Here is a 20,207-nt window from a genome sequence, read left to right on the forward strand (position 1 = left end):
AATACCCCATAGTGGTCAAATATCTAGTGCTTGGTTTTTCACAAAGCTACCTTCCCCTGATGATTCTAAATATTGTCCTTTTCAGTATGTTTTTTTCCTCCATCTTATCTCCTCTGCTTTCTTGCTTACTGTGCCGTCACTGCTCTGTTTTGCCCTCTTGACTGTATCTTTCTTTGTTTTAGTGACTCCAAATATCTTTCCTTGCACACATGCTCACACACAAACACACTGATTTAGTAATGTAATCCTTATCATCCACTCTCTCATCTCCAACCACACATTCTGTTCAATAGACCATAATAGGATAGAGGTGTTGACGTCAGCCACCATTGAGAGAACATTGTGATGTGTTCCTCCTTTTGTGCAATCTCTCCACTGCCTCGCCTGCTATGAACAGACAAGGGTGAAATTTATTCGCTCTTCTTTTGTCTTACAGTGTCTGCTATTCATGGCAGGGAGAGCCCTCCAGTTTTCCATTCAGTTCCTCTACTTCATTTTTTTTGGTTATGAAGATGCTCCTTACTGCAGATGAAACCTTGATGGTTTTCATCATCAGCATTGTTCTTTACATCTGTTTCGCTGACCGCAGTAAAAAGATCTCTAACAGGAAAAAAAGCACCAAAAACAGCATCAGCACTGACTGAAAGTGGCTCCTTTAGCCTTGACGAAAGGATAATTTGTTAAAGATGACACTTTGAGGTAAAACACATCTTGAATTTGAAGTTTGCAGTGACATCATTTCAAAAGCCCTTCATGGGATATGTAACATTGCTTGCTATTAAAGTGATTCCAGAATTCCAGCATTTGTCATTTTACATTAATCTTCTTCAAAGTTTTATTCAGACATACAACAGAGAGAAGACACGAAACAGTGAGTCACAGTACACAAGTGATTGCCATTGTAATTTTGTATGTGTACATTCAGAGTTCTGCTGTGTTAAAAATGTTTTTCATGTTACTAGATCCATTTGAACAACACGGTCACTTCAACTTTCACAGAACAGTGACCAGTGTGCTTGTTCAGACAGGAAACCTGCACGTTCAGATATTGTCAGATTAGTAGAACGGGACACATGTCTGAAAGGAGCAACATTTAGTGTAGCAATGTGATGTGTTCAAGATGTGATGCAGTTTAACTGTTTTTCCTTCAGTCTCAAGTGTCATACATTCTAGAATGAGGCAAAGCTGCCTTTTGGAGATTAAATAGCCTCCTTTTTGCAAAGCTGCAGTAAGGCTGCAGTGAAGTAAGCTGTCCACGAGAGATTCATTCAGGACAGGTCACTGGACTTAATCGTTGGCAGGATCAAGATATGACCTGTGATATACTGCTTTCTGAAGCAGTATGCAGACTGCAGCTGTACTGTTTAGCTGTGCAAACAAAATTTGATTTTTTTTAAAAAAGTGAGTTGCCTCTGATATCAACAAGGAACACTGCTGGGAATTCCTACTAAATTCATACAGACACAACTCTTCTTGGTCTTTTGATTAACATAGATGTTACCTTATCATGTAGTGTAAAAGCTAAAAGTCTGTCATCATAGAGAGGGGCATTGTACAAGAGAGTCTAATCGTGTACATTTTAGGAGAAAATCTTCTTAAAATAAGTCAAAGTGTTGCTCTCAGTCACATAAATGTTCCGTGACTGAAGTGCATTTTCAGGTGTAATTTCAAGTGTGTCCAATTCAGACAAAATGGTGGCCAGACATAATACACAATTATTATGAATATTATCACAACACAAGTACTGCTTGCAAAATGTGTTGTTTTTAGGTCCGATGGACTTAATTAACACTTGACCTTGTGGCTATATCAACTGCTAACATGTAAAATATACTCCCTACTGCTTTTAACTGCAAATGACAAGAAACAATACAGGCCTGACGGGAATCTTACCAAACTCTCCCAGCTTTCCACTGCTGTTCTATTCATTGAGTGACTGAAGCCAGTTTCCTCTGGTCCACTTCTCCTGTCACCAACTGGAAATTTCAGTCATTTAGATTAACCACGAGAAACAGACAGTATATAAACCAAAAATACCTCTAGAATGAGGGTTATAATTCCTAGTCCATTAAAGAAAACAAAACATTGTTCTCATTTGCTGCTGGAATATGCTGGCAGTTCAGTAAACTAAACTGATTACTCCTGATGTAGTTTCAGTTGGAAAGAGATGCACCATGGCTCCACAGAAAGTGTATTAGTTTGAATCTCAGCTCAAATCTTACTTGTGCTATAATCCACTACACATGACTCAAAGTGCATTTTTATGCTCCAAGTCTGTTTCTCTGTGTTTTACAAGGGCAGCTACAGTGATTATGTTCTGACCACTTCCAACACTCCACTGGAAGACAATTTAAGCTCTTGCTTTGCTAAAGTGCTACTCATTCTACACCTCCTGTTTAGATACAACCTACAACTTAAATATCCGTCTTCCAGAAATGGATGCATTTAAGTGAAAATCAGACTGAACTCAAAACATCACACATAAATGTCCAGTCCATTTGAAGCCCTGGGGAAGGCTTTCAGCACAGAGTCATTCTCAGCCACAGCCAGTGTGATCTGACAATCAAGCAGGTCATTGTCCTGGTCTTGGGAGCCCCGTGGAATGACAGACAAAATCCAGGCAATGATGGTGTGATGATGGATACCTGGAATCACGTAAAACAGAAAATTACGTAGAAAGTCTAAATATATGCTGCAGTGGGTTTAATTAAAGTAGGTGGAAGGTAGAACTAAAATGAATGGGCTAAATAAATGTAGCCCAGGTGTAGTGATTGAAACCAGTGGTTGGCCTGTAACAGACTGGTTTCACTGGACACAATGGAGACCAAAGATGCCAGTCCAAATCGTACTTTATTCAAGCTGTCAAACTGGCAAAATAAATCCACACTGTCTTTATCCTTAAATGCACACCTCAGATCTCAATGGCAATGGCACTATATTGCATCTTGTATAATTCAGTCATTAAATTCAACTAACTCCTTAGACCTTTATCTATTTTATAGTTTCACCCTGAAAAACACTCCCAAAATAAGTCAGAAACAGCTAGAACACAGTGAGGTTAAATGACTGTGGATTCTATGGATCAGAGACCCATTAAAGAATTTCTCCTTGTCCTTATCTCCATGCCCAATGTTAAATATATCTACAGTGATGTTGTTGAATCCATAGCTTTAAATGGCATTACTTGCATTTTTATTACTGATACAACTTGATAGTTGTCCAGAAGCCCCCAGGGTGTCAGGGTTGTCATTCTGTCATATGAATCTTCTCCACTGTGTCAAAATGGTAACGCTTGGTAACTCTGGTTATACCTGTTGCTGTGGCCAAAAGATGTGCATAATCATCATGCTATGAATAGGTGCTGAGCACAATTTTTAGGAGCCAAATACTTTTGTCCCACACTTCAGATCACTTCCATTCAGATTTTCACCCTGAAGATGTAGAACTCCGCATTGACACTCTAACCCTGGGGAATGAATTCATGTTGTTGAATGTTCAAGAAATCAACTATTTTCTTTGAACTATCCTTGCGTGATGTACCTTCTTGAGTCTTGGAAACTGAGTGACGTCTAAGTCAAGTCTAAGTGATGATTCTCTGCATGGAGGTTGGACCTGTCCTGACAAAGAAGATGATGTCTGACCGCAGCTCCAATCTGAGATCAATGGTGAAATTGTAAATGCATACTCACAAAAAATGTGTGTAGCAAAGCACCGCAGCATTTTAAACAGACTTGTGAATTATTTTTTGGTGACTTCTATTAGACATTGAAGTACAATGCCCAAAACATATCTTTGAGGGATTTGAATGTAATTAGCCTTAAACGTGTTTTCAATGAGCGTAAAATGAAGTGCAAACTCAGGGAAACATTTCTGAATATGAAGTACTTTTACAAGTGTAATGTTAACAGTGTTAGAGACAGTGATCTCATCTGATGAATGTACAATTCAAACTGGGTTTTTAAACACGAGAAGCTCAATCTTTGTCTGAGTTAGTGAGTGCAAACCTGTGGGTGCTTGGAACCCAACATCCATTCCCATCTCCACCCCAGTGCCTGATGGAGTATTGCTATCCCATCTTTCTTATGTGTTACTTTTCAATTTATAGCAGAGAAGCAGAGTCTGGTCCCTGCCGTCCTTTTGTAAAGGAGATGATGGGAGTGAAAGGAAGATGGGATGGAAGGGTGAACGAAATAATTGACACTGACAGAGAGCAGTCAGCGTTGATTAGTTCAGCCTTGGTAAGCAGTTCATTAGCAGCCTGGGTTAGAGGGGAATGGCAGTCGAGAATAAAAGATAGTGGAATGTACAAGATGTGCAGAGACACTCATGGAGACACTATATCTGAGGACTGATAACTAAAACTGCATTTTGGCACCTTGGTGAACTTAAGTGATCAGAAAATAGTCTGTGACATTTACTTACAGTGACCATCTAAAAGTTTTTTCAAGGAACCAAATACTTTTCATGTTATTTAACATGACTTCAACAACCTACCAGCAGCATGTCATGTTTCTGGGAATGGCACAGACATGATAAGAAGAGAGACAAAACATAGCTCCACTGACATTTGTCTTATATCCCATTAACACCTGGCATTAACATGTGGTCTGCATCACTGACTTATCTGGGTTTGGAAAAACACACGTTAATGCAACATGTAAATGCACACAGGACACACTGGAATCAGGGTAACCACAACATATTTGCAAATGTACAGGCTTGCTATACAGCAAACCAAATACCTAAGGAAAACCTCAGTTCAAAGGCCATCTAACACTGATGTTTTTCTACAAACTCAAGGAACCCAACACTAGCCACAGGTAGTGACATTAACATTAGCAATGAGGAAAAGTTATAGACCATGACTGCCTGCTTACCTAATTGATTTGCTTACTAAAATATGAACAGGGATGAACAAGACCACAGGAATGCAGTGAAATACAAAATGTAAAAGGCAATGATCCAAAGATCAGATGTGAGTGTCCAGATAGTTTGATTCACTGAGTGTAGACTGCACATATAAGCCTGCCATAAGCCATACATTTCATATGGCTTTCTCCATACCTCCCAGTGTCTGCATGTTACTGTTTTCAAAATCTCATTTTTACGGGAAACAACAACGACCCTAAGGCTAGCAACCTACCACACTGAAACTTTTAAATGTTGTCAAGATTTGAATCGTGTAGTCAGGTGGCCAGGCCAGTTGTTGTCAAAGAAATGTCCATTTTAATCACAGTTCCTGCCTCCTCTGTCACTATTTTAGGGAACACCAAACCACATCCTTCATTTAGCGCTGATCAGTCCAATTATAGTAACAAGTATCCAGATAAAGTTTCCTAAAATGTTTGTCATTTCCATAGAATGGATGTAAAGATGGATGTACCATACATCAGGCATTAGTTTGCATTGGAACCAATTTTAAGCCTAGTAGATGGGTTTATGATTAACCATATCAATGCCATTAGGAAGCAGGACCTTTCAGATATGGATAGTGGGACTGAACTGTGGTAGTGACTCTTGAAACCTGATTGGGGCGTACAGCATCACTGGAACATCAGCCAATGGGAAAGGTACACTGTCTACTAAATGCTAACATTTACTTTACTATAAAGGTGGATACCAGATTCCCAAGAGAGTTTGTTGCTGTAGAACAATTACCTCAAGATCAAGGCGACTGAAAATCTCTTTTAACCTTCTACTGGGAACACTTTCAGATATTTTTGCACTATGTGTCAACTATGTTCGATTCTGTGTTCTTCTCCAATTCTCCAATTCTCCAATTTCATTTGGCAGACACTTTTGTCCAAAGTGACGTACAACCCAAGCAAGAATTCAGACATAAGGAAAAAACCTGTAGTAAGTGCAAAAAGTGCTTCAAGTGTGATTGGTCAAAGGTGTTGCTATCAAGTTGCAGAAGAATTGCCCCCCCCCCCCCCTTCCTTTTTTTTCAACTTTGTCAGCGCTAAATAAGTGCTGGGTTTTGGACCACCTGACTTATTCTACCCCTAAGTCAGATTAAGTGCCTAGGTGTTGTCTGAACAATTGAGTCTTCAATTGTCTCTTAAAAGTAGAAAGGGACTCAGCAGAATGCACAGAGTTTGGTCATTTGTTCCACCATTTGGGAACAACAGAGGAGAAGAGTCTGGCTAGAGATATCGAGCCGTGCTGGGCTGGAAGCACCAGGCGTCTCTCACATGCAGAGCGAAGTGGGCGTGAAGGGGAGTAGACCTGGATCAGGGAATCCAGGTAGGCTGGGGCCGTTCTTGTAAATGTTTTGTAAGCCAGGAGGAGAGTTTTGAATTTGATTCTGGCTGCAACTGGAAGCCAGTGAAGGGAGATAAACAGGGGAGTGACATGAGCTCTTTTGGGCTGGTTGAAGACCAGACGTGCTGCTGCATTCTGGATCATCTGTAGAGGTTCTTAGGCTTTATTTACCAACTCAACCTCACATCTTTACAACATGACCCTATGTTGTGGTCAGTTGTCACTGTTTGCATGTGGTCTGAGAACACTCTGTTCAGGAGACTCCAAAGCTGTTCGTGGTGTTTAATGCTTTCTGAAGAACATCACTGCCTTTGAATTTCATCACCAGTAGCACATTTAATAAAGCATGCTCTCTTTGAATCCTCTTCCCTTAGCCCCTCTTTTTATTTCCTTTTTTGTCAATTTTTTTGTCAGTAGTAGCAGATTTAATACCTGAATTTGTGTAATTAAGTTCAGTCTTTTATATGAACAAATATTTGCTTACAGCAACCCTTGCGCAGATGACACTGTCTACTTTTTCTTTTACTTTAACTACATACCACAGCTGCCCTCACAAGGTTTAATGCAGTATACATAAAACTGGGACATACTAATTCATCATATAATTACGCTTTAAACTTTGACCGTTGCAGTCTGCAGGGTGAACTGAGCTGTCAGCTGTCTTGGTGTAGCTGCAGAGAGGACTGTAATTCAGAATGGTCAAAAAAGCAAACTGGCTTACGTACTGTAAAATTCAAGTGGATGTAATAGGACATTAAGGTATGTCTTGACATCTTACATTTGGGATGCTATATAGCAGGAGCATGGTAGCTTGAGACTGCAGTCACTGTTTTTAAAACAAGACTGCCATACGTGCAACAAAGAAATCATCTATTAATATATAGCATTTAAAAAATATATATATAAACTGAAGCAGATTATTTCACATTCTTGCCAAACTAATAAAACGGGCAAAGGTTAAAACTAAAAATTAATGTGAAAAAATAATAGGTTTGTACTGAATATCCATAGCCTTTAGGGTTTTCCCATATGCAGCACACTCCAGGGGCTGAATTTTCAAAATTGCTTTTAAAACATATAGTTAGAAAATAGAGTGGAAAACAAAAAGTGCCTGGGAGGGAAAATGTAACAAAAAACATCTGGAGATCAAGGCAAAAATGGTTATTCTAAAAATTCAACAAAATAAGAATACAAGTGTAGCAGAAAGTGTAGAAATGGCAGAAACTACACTTTGTCATTAAAATTACGCTCGTTAATTTAGGGGCACCATCCTCAGCTTGTTTGAGGAAATTATCAATTTAAGGCAAGTCTGAAAGAGATTTTGATTAAAATGAAGTTGATCAGTCTCATTCTGAAAGTCGTAAACACTGATTTCATTGACCTCCAGTTCTCAAAAGAAGAAAAATACGCGTAGAACCGATGATTATTATACACAAACATTTATTCACTAATACTACAAACAATAAACAACAATGACATGACAACAACAGACAGTGAATAAATGAATGAATAAATGCAGATAAACTAATGAACTGTGATCGTCACTGGAAGCAGTTGGTAGAAGGTGATGAATTTAGAATGACTTTGAAAACTGGAAAACCAATTGTAATTTATAATTCACCCATTTAACAAAAGGAATGTGATACTTGCATAGCCTGTGTAGTAGTGGAAGGAGGCTGCTGTAGGATGAGTTGGTTCAGAAACAGAGACAAGGAGGAGCTTTGGCAGATTTGCATTGAAAACTGTGCCAAAGAAAAACAAGAAGAGTCAAAGCTCATAGTTATCAAGAAAATATTTGCGATGTTGTAGTTCTTAAATAATTCAGAATAATTGCATTCTTCGAAGAGTCAATTTTTCTAAGATCCTTTGTTACAAACCCATTCTTACAAGCCCAGTTACAAAACCAAGTTGAATTGTTGTAAAAGCCCAAGTTACATTCTTTTTTTTTTTGAAATTCTCTTTTTATTCCATAAAGATGTCAGCAGATACACATTTTTTTTTTTTTTTTTACAAATGTACATTGCAAACTATTTTTCAATTTTATACATGGACAGACATACACATGTATAAAAATAATATATAAAAAATAGAACATATACATACACACCAGGAAAAGAAGAACTGGCAAGACAAAAAAAGGATCCAAAAAACCACAACACAGCAAAAACAAATAAACCTGTGTAGCAGAGAACCAGGGGCATCGCATTACAACTTAAATTATGTCATTTAAAGTCTGATCTGTGTGGGCTGATAAACTCAGTCCAACCATTCCAACATTTCTTAAACATATCTGTTTTGAGTCTCAGTGCAAATGTTACTTTCTCCATTACATAAATATCATAAACCACATTAAACCAGTCTTCTATAGAGGGTGGGTCTTCACATAGCCATATTTTTTGTAATGGCTTTTTTGCTGGCAACCAGCAGAATTCAAGACAAGCACACACGTGGACAAAATTGTTGGTACCCCTCAGTTAAAGAAGGAAAAACCCACAATTCTCACTGAAATCACTTGAAACTCACAAAAGTAACAATAAATAAAAATTTATTGAAAATTAAATAATCAAAAACAGCCATTACTTTTGAATTGTTGATTAACATAATTATTTAAAAAAACAAACTAATGAAACAGGCCTGGACAAAAATGATGGTACCTCTATAAAAGATTGAAAACTATTTGACCAGAGTGACATGATTAACTCAGGTGTGTCATTTAATTGACATCACAGGTGTTTCCAAACTCATAATCAGTCAGTCTGCCTATTTAAAGGGAGACAAGTAGTCACCCTGCTGTTTGGTGAAAAGCTGTGTACCACACTGAACATGGACAACAGAAAGCGAAGGAGAGAATTGTCCCAGGACATCCGAAAAAAAATTATAGACAAACATCTTAAAGGTAAAGGCTATAAGACCATCTCTAAACAGCTTGAAGTTCCTGTGACAACAGTGGCTCATATTATTCAGAAGTTCAAGACCCACGGGACAGTAGCCAACCTCCCTGGACGTGGCCGCAAGAGGAAAATTGATGACAAATTGAAGAGACGGATCGTTGGAATTGTATCCAAAGAGCCCAGAGCAACCTCCAAAGAAATTAAAGGTGAACTCCAAGGCCAAGGTACATCAGTGTCAGATCGCACCATTCGTCGTTGTTTGAGCCAAAGTGGACTTCATGGGAGACGACCAAGGAGGACACCACTGCTGAAAAAAACTCATAAAAAAGCCAGACTGGAATTTGCAAAAATGCATGTTGACAAGCCACAAAGCTTCTGGGAGAATGTCCTTTGGACAGATGAGACCAAACGGGAGCTTTTTGGTAAGGCACATCAACTCTATGTTCATAGACTCAAAAACCAAGCATACGAAGAAAAGAACACTGTCCCTACGGTGAAACATGGAGGAGGCTCAGTAATGTTTTGGGGCTGCTTTGCTGCATCTGGCACAGGGTGTCTTGAAAGTGTGCAAGGTACGATGAAATCTGAAGACTATCAAGGCATTCTGGAGAGAAATGTGCTGCCTAGTGTCAGAAAGCTTGGTCTCAGTCGCAGGTCATGGGTCTTCCAACAGGACAACGATCCAAAACACACAGCCAAAAACACCCAAGAATGGCTGAGAGAAAAGCGTTGGACTATTCTAAAGTGGCCTTCTATGAGCCCAGATCTGAATCCCATTGAACATATGTGGAAGGAGCTGAAACATGCCATTTGGAGAAGACACCCATCAAACCTGAGACAACTGGAGCTGTTTGCTCATGAGGAGTGGGCCAAAATACCTGTTGACAGCTGCAGAACGCTCATTGATAATACAGAAATCGTTTAATTGCAGTGATTGCCTCAAAAGGTTGTGCAACAAAATATTAAGTTATGGGTACCATCATTTTTGTCCAGCCCTATTTCATTAGTTTGTTTTTTTAAATAATTATGTTAATCAACAATTCAAAAGTGATGGCTGATTTTGATTATTTAATTTTCAATAAATTTTTATTTATTGTTACTTTTGTGAGTTTCAAGTGATTTCAGTGAGAATTGTGGGTTTTTCCTTCTTTAACTGAGGGGTACCAACAATTTTGTCCACGTGTGTATATCTTAGGGTAACCAATGACTTGTGGTGGAGTCTTACCAAAGTAAAAAACCTGGAAACAAAGTTCAATCTTGATTCTTAAAACCTTCTCCATGTTATCTCTGATCATCTTTCAGAAGTTGTGAATCCTAGGACACCCCCAAAACACATGATGATGGTTCGCCCCCAAATTTCCACATCCTCTAAAGCAAGTAGCCTCCCTCTCCTTGAATCGTTTCTGAGCTGGTGTTATAAAGAATCTGAGCATATTCTTCCAGTTAAACTCTCTCCAAGACAGTGAACTGGTTGTCCAAGTTACATTCTTAATAAAGCAAAGTTTTTCAAAAGCCCTCAAAAAGCCAAGTTGCATTCCAGTGAGTTTCCTCTTTATAGAAAGTTTTGGAGCCACATTCAAATAGCATCTAGCCAATCATGGATGTGTTCCCCCCAAGAGGTGGTGTTGAGCTTCACTGTCCAGGAGAGGTCAGAGGCCAAATACCTTCATAACTTACTCTTAGTTCATTTCTTAAATGTAGAATTCCAATTGTTCAATATTTATGGTGATCACAGATCTGAAATCTTCTTTTCTTTTTTCCTTTTGGCTTTTCCCTTCAGGGGTCGCCACAGCGAATCAATTGCCTCCATCTAACCCTGTCTGCTGCATCTTCTTCTCTCACACCAACTACCTTCATGTCCTCTTTAACCACATCCATAAACCTCCTGTTTGGTCTTCCTCTAGGCCTCCTGCCTGGCAGTGGGAAACTCAGCATCCTTCTACCAATATATTCACTCTCTCTCCTCTGGACATGTCCAAACCATCTCAGTCTGGTCTCTCTGACTTTATCTCCAAAGCCTCTAACATGTGCTGTCCCTCTGATGTACTCATTCCTGATCCTATCCATCCTGGTCACTCCCAAAGAGAACCTCAGCATCTTCAGTTCTGCTACCTCCAGCTCTGCCTCCTGTCTTTTCCTCAGGGACACTGTCTCCAGACCAAACAACATGGCTGGTCTCACCACAGTTTTGTAAACCTTTGATTTCATTTTAGCTGAAACTCTTCTATCACACATCACACCTGACACTTTTCTCCAGCCGTTCCAGCCTGCCTGTACACGCTTCTTCACCTCTTTTCCACACTCGCCATTGCTCTGGACTGTTGACCCTAAGTACTTAAAATCCTCCACCTTCTTGATCTCTTCTCCCTGTAACCTCACTCTTCCACTTGGGTCCCTCTCATTCACACACAGATACTCCGTCTTGCTGCGGCTAACCTTCATTCCTCTCCTTTCCAGGGCAAACCTCCATGCCTCGAGCTTCTCCTCCACCTGTTCCCTGCTCTCACTACAGATCACAATGTCATCTGCAAACATCATAGTCTATGGAGACTCCTGTCTAACCTCGTCTGTCATCCTGTCCATCACCATAGCAAACAAGAAGGGGTTCAGAGCTGATCCCTGATGTAGTCCCACCTCCACCTTGAACTCTTCTGTCACACCTACAGCACACCTCACCACTGTCTTACAGTCCTCATACATGTCCTGCACAACTCTAACATACTTCTCTGCCACTCCAGACTTCCTCATACAAAACCACAGTTCCTCTCTGGGCACCCTGACATAAGCTTTCTCCAGATCTACAAAGACACAATGCAGCTCCTTCTGACCTTCTCTGTACTTCTCTATCAACATCCTCAAAGCAAATATTACATCTGTTGTACTCTTTCTTGGCATGAAACCATACTGCTGCTCACAGATGTTCACCTCTGCCCTGAGCCTAGCTTCAACTACTCTTTCCCATAGCTTCATCGTGTGGCTCATCAGCTTTATTCCTCTGTAGTTGCCACAACTCTGCACATCTCCCTTGTTCTTAAAGATGGGCACCAGCACACTTATCCTCCATTCCTCGGGCATCTTCTCACTATCTAAGATCCTGTTGAACAACCCAGTCAGAAACTCTACTGCTACCTCTCCGAGACACTTCCATACCTCCACAGGTATATCATCAGGACCAAGTGCCTTTCCACTCTTCATCTCTTCAATGCCCTCCTCACTTCATCCTTACTAATCTTTGCTACTTCCTGGTCCACAACAGTCACCTTTTCTACTCTTCGTTCTCTCTAATTTTCCTCATTCATCAACTCTTCAAAGTACTCTTTCCATCTTCACATCACACTATTGGCACCTGTCAACACACTTCCATCCTTATCCTTTATCACCTAACCTGCTGCACGTCCTTCCCATCTCTGTCTCTCTGCTTTGCCAACTTATACAAGTCAGTCTCTCCCTTCTTGCTGTCCAACCTAACATACAAGTCATCGTAAGCCCCTTGTTTGGCCTTTGCCACCTCTACTTTCACCTTACGCTGCATCTCCCTGTACTCCTGTCTATTCTCTTCAGTCCTCTCAGTGTCCGACTTCTTCTTAGCTAACCTTTTTCTCTGGATCCACTCCTGCACCTCCTCATTCCACCACTAAGTCTCCTTATCTCCTTTCCTTCCAGATGACACACCAAGTACTCTCCGACCTGTCTCCTTGATCACATTTGCCGTAGTTGTCCAGTCATCTGGAAGCACCTCCTGACCATCCAAAGCCTGTCTCAACTCTTTCCTGAAAGTCATACAACACTCTTCCTTTTTCAGCTTCCACCATTTGGTCCTCTGCTCTGCCTTTGCCCTCTTCATCTTCTTCACCACCAGGGTCATTCTACACACCACCATCCTATGCTGTCTGGCTACACTCTCACCTACCACTAGTTTGCAGTCACTGATCTCCTTCAGATTACACGTCTGCACAAGATGTAGTCTACCTGTGTGCTCCTACCTCCACTCTTATAGGTCACCCTATGTTCCTGCCTCTTCTGGAAGAAAGTATTCACTACAGCCATTTCCATCCTTTTTGCAAAGTCAACCACCATCTGTCCTTCTGCATTCCTCTGCTGGATACCAAACCTGACCATGACCTCCTCATCATCTCTGTTTCCTGCACCAACATGTCCATTGAAGTCTGCACAAATGGCAACTCTCTCACTTCTAGGGATGCTCTGCATCACTTCATCAAGGTCCAACCAGAATTTATCCTCCTCCAGCTCACATCCTACCTGTGGCGCATACCCACTAACAACACTGAACATCACACCTTTGATTTCTAGCTTCAGGCTCATCACTCGATCTGACACTCTTTTTACCTCCAGGACATTCCTAACAAACTCCTCCTTCAAGATAACTCCTACTCCATTTCTCTTCCTATCTACACCATGATAGAACAACTTGAACCCTGCTCCTAAACTTCTAGCTTTACTACCTTTCCACCTGGTCTCCTGGACACACAGTATGTCCACCTTCCTCCTCTGCATCATGTCAACCAGCTCTCTACCTTTTTCTGTCATAGTTCCAACATTCAAAGTCCTACTCTCAGTCCTAGGCTCTTGGTGTTCCTCTTCTCTCTCTTCCTATGAACACACCTTCCTCCCCTCCTTCTTCGACCAACATTAGTCCATTTTCCACTGGCACCCTGTAGGTCGACAGCACCGATGGCGGTCGTTGTTAACCCGGGCCTCGACCGATCCGGTATGGAAGTCATACATTTGATTTGCATGTTTGATTTGGCCAAAGCTTTATGTCTGATGCCCTTCCTGCTACAACCCTCTGTATTTATCCGGGCTTGGGACCGGCACAATAAGATACTGGCTTGTGTCCCCTTGCGGCTACATTATCACAGATCTGAAATACACCAAATAAATGACTGAAATGACGCCAAGCACAATATGTTTGTCTCATATGGCTCTTGAGATAATAATAAAATGTGTAAACAGATGAATAAAATTACAGATTGTAGACTTTGCTTTTATCTAAACCTTAACATGGTTAAGATAAAAGCATATACATTCACTAATAAGAAGAAAAAGAAGACATAAGGAGAATTCATAGAGTAAAAAGTCTTTCTGTCTTTTTGGCTGTTGTCTGTGACAGAGAGAGAGAAGGGGATATTTGTGTATCATGTGTGTGCATCTTCTGCAGACACTTCAGATTGGATGTGTTCTTCTTCCATACTGGTACTGATCAACCTGGTATCAGAGACTGAGTCCAGATCATCACTCCGATGGTGCTGCATTTCCTTAATGTTCTGAGTTAAACTGTTCAATTCATTCCTTCATACGAAATTCTGCATGTTAGATATTGAAACGAGGAGGTCAGAATGCCAATCCTGCAGAGGTGTGGTTTTCTTCACAGTTGACACTTTATGACCCTTATCAGATTCTAGTGGAGGTAGGAGGCATCCTGTTGTCTCCACAAGTGCCATGAGTGGTCCTTTAGTGGTAAACATCTGATGAGCAGATGTTCCATGTGGAAGTGAATTTGTGGTTAGCTGTCTTCTGAAATGGTATCTTACCAAATTTACAGCTATGGGAGAGATTCTTTGGATCTTTGTCTGTTGCTCTGGAATGTTCTGCTCCTTAGTACACTGCAAAAGGGAAAACAAAATCAAGTCTAACAGAAACACAAGGAGACTTATAGGAAAGAATGCAGGCAGGCAAAGGGAGTTGAGCCCAGAGGCAGGGAACAGGAGGTGTGGAGGTAACTATCATATAAGTATGGAAAGAAATGATGCAAAACCTTCAGACATGTGCATGTATAATCCATCCTTCCTTTGTCTATACACTGATTAATCCTCACTAGGGTCACAAGGGGCTCAAGTTTACCCCAGCTGACTCAGGGTGAGAACAGGGGACACCCTGGACAGGTCACCAATCTATCACAGGGCTTCATATAGAGAAAAACAAGAATTTTTTCCTCCTACAGTTCAAAGATGGAATTTGTTGACTTGTTATTCTCAATGCATCTAGAGGATTGCAGGTAAGTATGAAAGTTGACACCTCCAAGTCTGAGACTTCAATCTTCAAAAGTCGTCCGAAAATTTGTCTGTCTGTAAATAGGTTTTCAAATGTGTAAAAAAATCTGCCAATCTGAAGAAAATTTGTACATGTAATAAGATTTGTCCATGCATACAAAGAGTTGTCCATGTGTGAAAGGAGTTGTCAATATGTACAAAGACATTCGTAGTTGAAAAATTTACGTATCCCGCAACACATCAGCAGAAAATGCAGACAAATCACTAGTTACGAGTCGTTCGGTTTCACAATTGGCTGTTTTATTACATGTGACTTTTGCTACACTTCTGCCGTGAGTGAGATTCGTATCTGAAAAACTTTTGGGTTTTAGCTCCCTGAGCTCAGGCTCACAGGCTCGTCCATGCTGGCTGCCTTCCACTCTGCTGCCCTGTAACTCGGCAGTTCCCGCCGTCTGCAAGCCATCAGGCGGTGCTATGCCTCAGAGTCTTTGAGCGTTTGCGACATTGTTTGGCAGGGTGTCTTCATGAAAGAGTTTGCTCAGTGACTTATAAACTCAGCAAATGTAAGTTGTTCACATGTACCTGCAATATTATATTTTTAGAAGGCTCAGCAATAGCCTGCCTAAATATACAAACTGCAAAAACATTAACATGTACTCACGGTGTGCGATCGGGGCTCCATCTTGTCCACAACCTGCCCCACAATGTCGCGAACGCTCAAAGACTCTGAGGCATAGTGCCGCATGATGGCTTGCAGACGACGGGAACTGCCAAGGTACAGGGCAGCAGAGTGGAAGGCAGCCAGCATGGACGAGCCTTTGAGCCTGACGTCAGGGAGTGTTGAAATATGTGACTTGTAGAGAAGGATTTGTGCACCTGTAAATATGATTTGTGCACCTGTGAATATGATTTGTGCACCTGTAAATATGATTTGTGCACCTGTAAATGTGATTTGTGCATCTGGAATTACGATTTTGTGAATGTGTATTTTTGTGTTGTATTTGTGGGAAGAAAATAAATCGACACATACAAGAAATTATTTTACAAGTACACAACTCATAGAGTGTGGGAAATCAGATTTGCTGATACACATACAAATTCAATGTACACAACTACATATTCGATGTTACAGGTGCTCAAACATTTTGCACCTGAAATAGCTTCACAAACGACTCATAACTGGTGATTTGTCTGTATTTTCTGCTGATGTGTTGCGGGATATGTAAATTTTTCAACTACGAATGTCTTTGTACATTTTGACAACTCCTTTTATGCATGGACAACTCTTTGTACGCATGGACAAATCTTATTACATGTACAAATTTTAATACAGATTGGCAGATTTTTTACACATTTGAAAACCTATTTACAGACGGACACATTTTCGGACGACTTTTGAAGATTCTGGTTCGCATTGAAAAATCTCAGTTCACATAGACATATTCTTTTACACATGGACAAATCTCACTTCAGACACATGGATTGAAATACAGACAGACAACTGTCGATTCGCATTGACACATAGTTTTGCTACAATAATACCCACATACTTAAAGAATGAACACAGTCAGTTGAAAATCCTTCTTAGTATAGTTATAACAAATGTGAGTACGTGTGCCCATTCACCCTTGACTGACAATATCCTCCAGCAGACAAGCAGGTCCACCTTCTCCACCTGCCCCCGACTGTCCAGAGAATTAAAACACATCTCTCCCTTCTTTCGCTCCCAGCCATGCTATTTAAAGTAATTAACCTTAATTTGCCCAAAAAGAGACAAATCTGTATTAGACAACTGCCTCTTAAGCAGAGGCCCAACCACTGACTGCCGTCCATCTCCCTTCGCTCCTAATGGGGTCTCTGCTTAATCAAAATTCAGCCATCAGATCTTGATATTGAATCATCTTTTAATTGGGAGCTACATTCTGGTTAATAGTTTTATAATTCGCAGGCTCTAATAGTCTCACCACTGGGATCCGCTCCAGTTTTTCTTGCTCGGTTGAAGCTGCCACAGCGGTAAGGACTTTTACACTCACAAAATTGCACATGCACACAAGTATAAAGATATAGTATGTGTGCATATGTGGACTGTATACCCTTTTAGTCTTCCACGAACACAACCACTATCTCATCCTGCCCCTTCCATAGGTGGCTTTGCTTGTAATTCCACAAAGGCAAGGTTATATAGGATCAGTAAAATGAGGTCAAATAATCAAATAAGACTCATCCACAACCCCGAAGACTCACCAAGCTCACCTCTATATTTAGCTGCTGTGTAGTTCATTCTTGTAAAGTGTGAAGAAAAGAGGGACTTTTACTGTGGCTGTACTGATGGGGAAGTTTGCCTGTAGGAATATGTCTCAATTCCTAAGAGATAATCCCAGTTTTTTTCAGATTGCAGTCATCCCTTGTGTGGGCAGGTTATAATGTGCTGATTTGTGCTTAGCGAAATTTGTAGATCATCATATGGAAATGACAGCTGATAGGAAGAGCTTGCATTTCATTGAAAATGTGTTTTGCTTTTTCCATTGTTTCTTTCCAACAACTGACAATTATACAATCCCTCAAAATTGTTAAGGGAAGACTGTGGTAGCAGTTAATGAGAGAAGGGCAAACAATTGCAGATCTGTTATGGAATAAAAACTGAAATCCAGAACATGAAGCTTTGGTCCATGCCCTTGAACCTTGTTCTTGAACGAAACAGCACAACACTGGTTCACTTTCCAAATGAGTCCATATTTTCTTAGACATTGCTATTTGCAAATAAATCAACTTTAAAGACCTCCTCCTGGGAAAATCAAGTGTTTTACCTTGTTAACAAGTCCATATGGTGCAGTGAAATAAGTGATCGATGCTATGGCAGAGAAATTTCACTTTGTGTATACAGTGAAAGTGTTTTGATGACAGTCTTTAAAAACACAGGGGTTGCAGGATTTCATACATATGAAACCTATGGAACCAAACCTGTCTACTTTGAGTGTGGGGCTTTCTGTATCCATGTTCTTCTACAGAGTCAGTTTCTGGTTTGGACATCTATGGCTGAAGTACCCCAGTATTACAACTTGCTAATGTGTAGTGCAGTTTTACTATGTGGTTGAACCAAATCTTAGGTGAGCTGCTGCTCTCCAGCCGTATATTGACTGAGGAGGGAGGGGTGGGTGGAGACAGGGGTAGGGACTTCATAGATCGTAGCATTCTAGAGACCTTTTCTTCATATAATAAACTTTTAAATATGCAACTTTAACACACAGAGATTAGTTGTTTGTTAGAGGTTAGAGGATTTTTAGGAACCATGTAAAGGACAAATGCAGTGATCTGCTAGATTCAGGTGTTGTGTCTGCAAGTTATTAATATATGATCAATAGCAATCAGTAAGTGTTTTTGACAAGTCTACAAGCTGGCTAGTTTTTCAGCTAACTGAAAGTGTTTACTTCCTTATAAACTCCCTCTTGATCTGTATCAACATGTGCACAGTGGTAGATAATCTTCTGATACATGTGGCTGCTTCTTTCATCAATTTAAAGGCAGAAATGATTTCTGGATATCTTGCAAAATGGAGACATACAAATAAGAATTAAATTTTGACCTTTTCCAGCTTAAGGTAAGCCATGGCTCTGCAGAAAGAAGGAAAATTACATTACTAATCTACGATACCCTGCCCCTGTTCTTCTTCCTCCTTCTCCCTGTTTTTCCCTCTTTCTCCCTACTTGTCTATCTTCATCTGTCTGTGTCTGTTTTGACCTGTCTGTCCCTCTGGCTCCTCTCTGTCTGTCTCTCTGTCTCCCTCTTGTCTCTCTCTCTCTGTCTCCTGTCTCTGCCTCCTGTGTCTCTATCTCTCTCTCTCTTTCTTCCTGTCTCTCTTCTCCCAGCATCTCCTAAGCTGCCTGCACTCTACTGATTGCAGCGATGAGATTCAGCTATGATGAGTAGTTGAATTAGCTCACTCAATTCACCTGTCAGTTATCACCTCCTGCTACATAAGGCCGATTCATTCATTCACTTCCCGCCAGACCGTAGACTGCAACAGCCTCATGGACCCAGAGATGAGATATGAGAATACGTATGAGATTGAGAATGACACATTTAATTTGAATTTGTACAAAACATGCACAACCTTCATATCTGGATGTAGTGGATCAGCAGCATGCTGAATGCACACAGATGAACATCTGGCAAAGTGCCATGATAGTGACTTGATACAAAGGAAATATACTGTGTGAGACATGAGACTATGAGTGGCATCAAGCAAGATGCATGTCCTTTGGATCTGTGCAAGCATGGATGATCTTCATGAACTGTCATTAAACAGTACCCCAGTTATATGTAGTTAGTTATCACTGACTATGTCTAATATGAAGTATTCATGGCTTTTGAGCAATATTTGATGGAATTCCAGCAGAGGAAATTTCACAAATTTTGAAAATGGACTTCAGAAATTAAGTTTATAGACTCGAGAAGGGATGGACGTGAATGAGTATTGAACCAGATTGTGTTTAGTCAAATGTTGGTAAGGATGGCTCCAGGGATAAATGGGGCAGATATATGACTGAGGAGTGCTCTTAATGTTGGCTGATGCTTCTTTGTCGTAAAACACGATGATTGTTTCCGCTACCATTTATCTTTCTGTAGAAAGGGGAATAGATAGAGGAGCTGGTGAACTGTTGGAATGGGTGGAGTTGGGACACCCAACATTTTCGGATGTGGATTTGAAATTATGAACTGCAGTAGGCAAAACAAATCAAAAGTTGTGAAGACTTACATCGACTGGGGGTTGGATTTCGCTGCTAGAGGCTCATACTGGACTTTAAAATAGTCTGAGGAGGGTGAATGGACTTTTGGGCAGAAGAAGGATAGAGGCGTGGCCTGACCTGCCTTTGCTGCATAGCCGTCTCTGAAGGGAGAATAACAGTGGTCCAAAGTTCGGTGTCCTCTAGTCAGAAGGGTAATGTGCTGGTGAAGTTCCGGCATCACCTTCCTCAGGTTGGTACTGTTAAAATCCCCAGTCACGATGAGGGCAGCTTCCCGGTGGTTAGCCTGGTAGCTA

The sequence above is a fragment of the Acanthochromis polyacanthus genome, chromosome 13 (genome assembly GCF_021347895.1).
Source record: "Acanthochromis polyacanthus isolate Apoly-LR-REF ecotype Palm Island chromosome 13, KAUST_Apoly_ChrSc, whole genome shotgun sequence".
In the NCBI taxonomy this organism is placed as follows: Eukaryota; Metazoa; Chordata; class Actinopteri; family Pomacentridae; genus Acanthochromis; species Acanthochromis polyacanthus.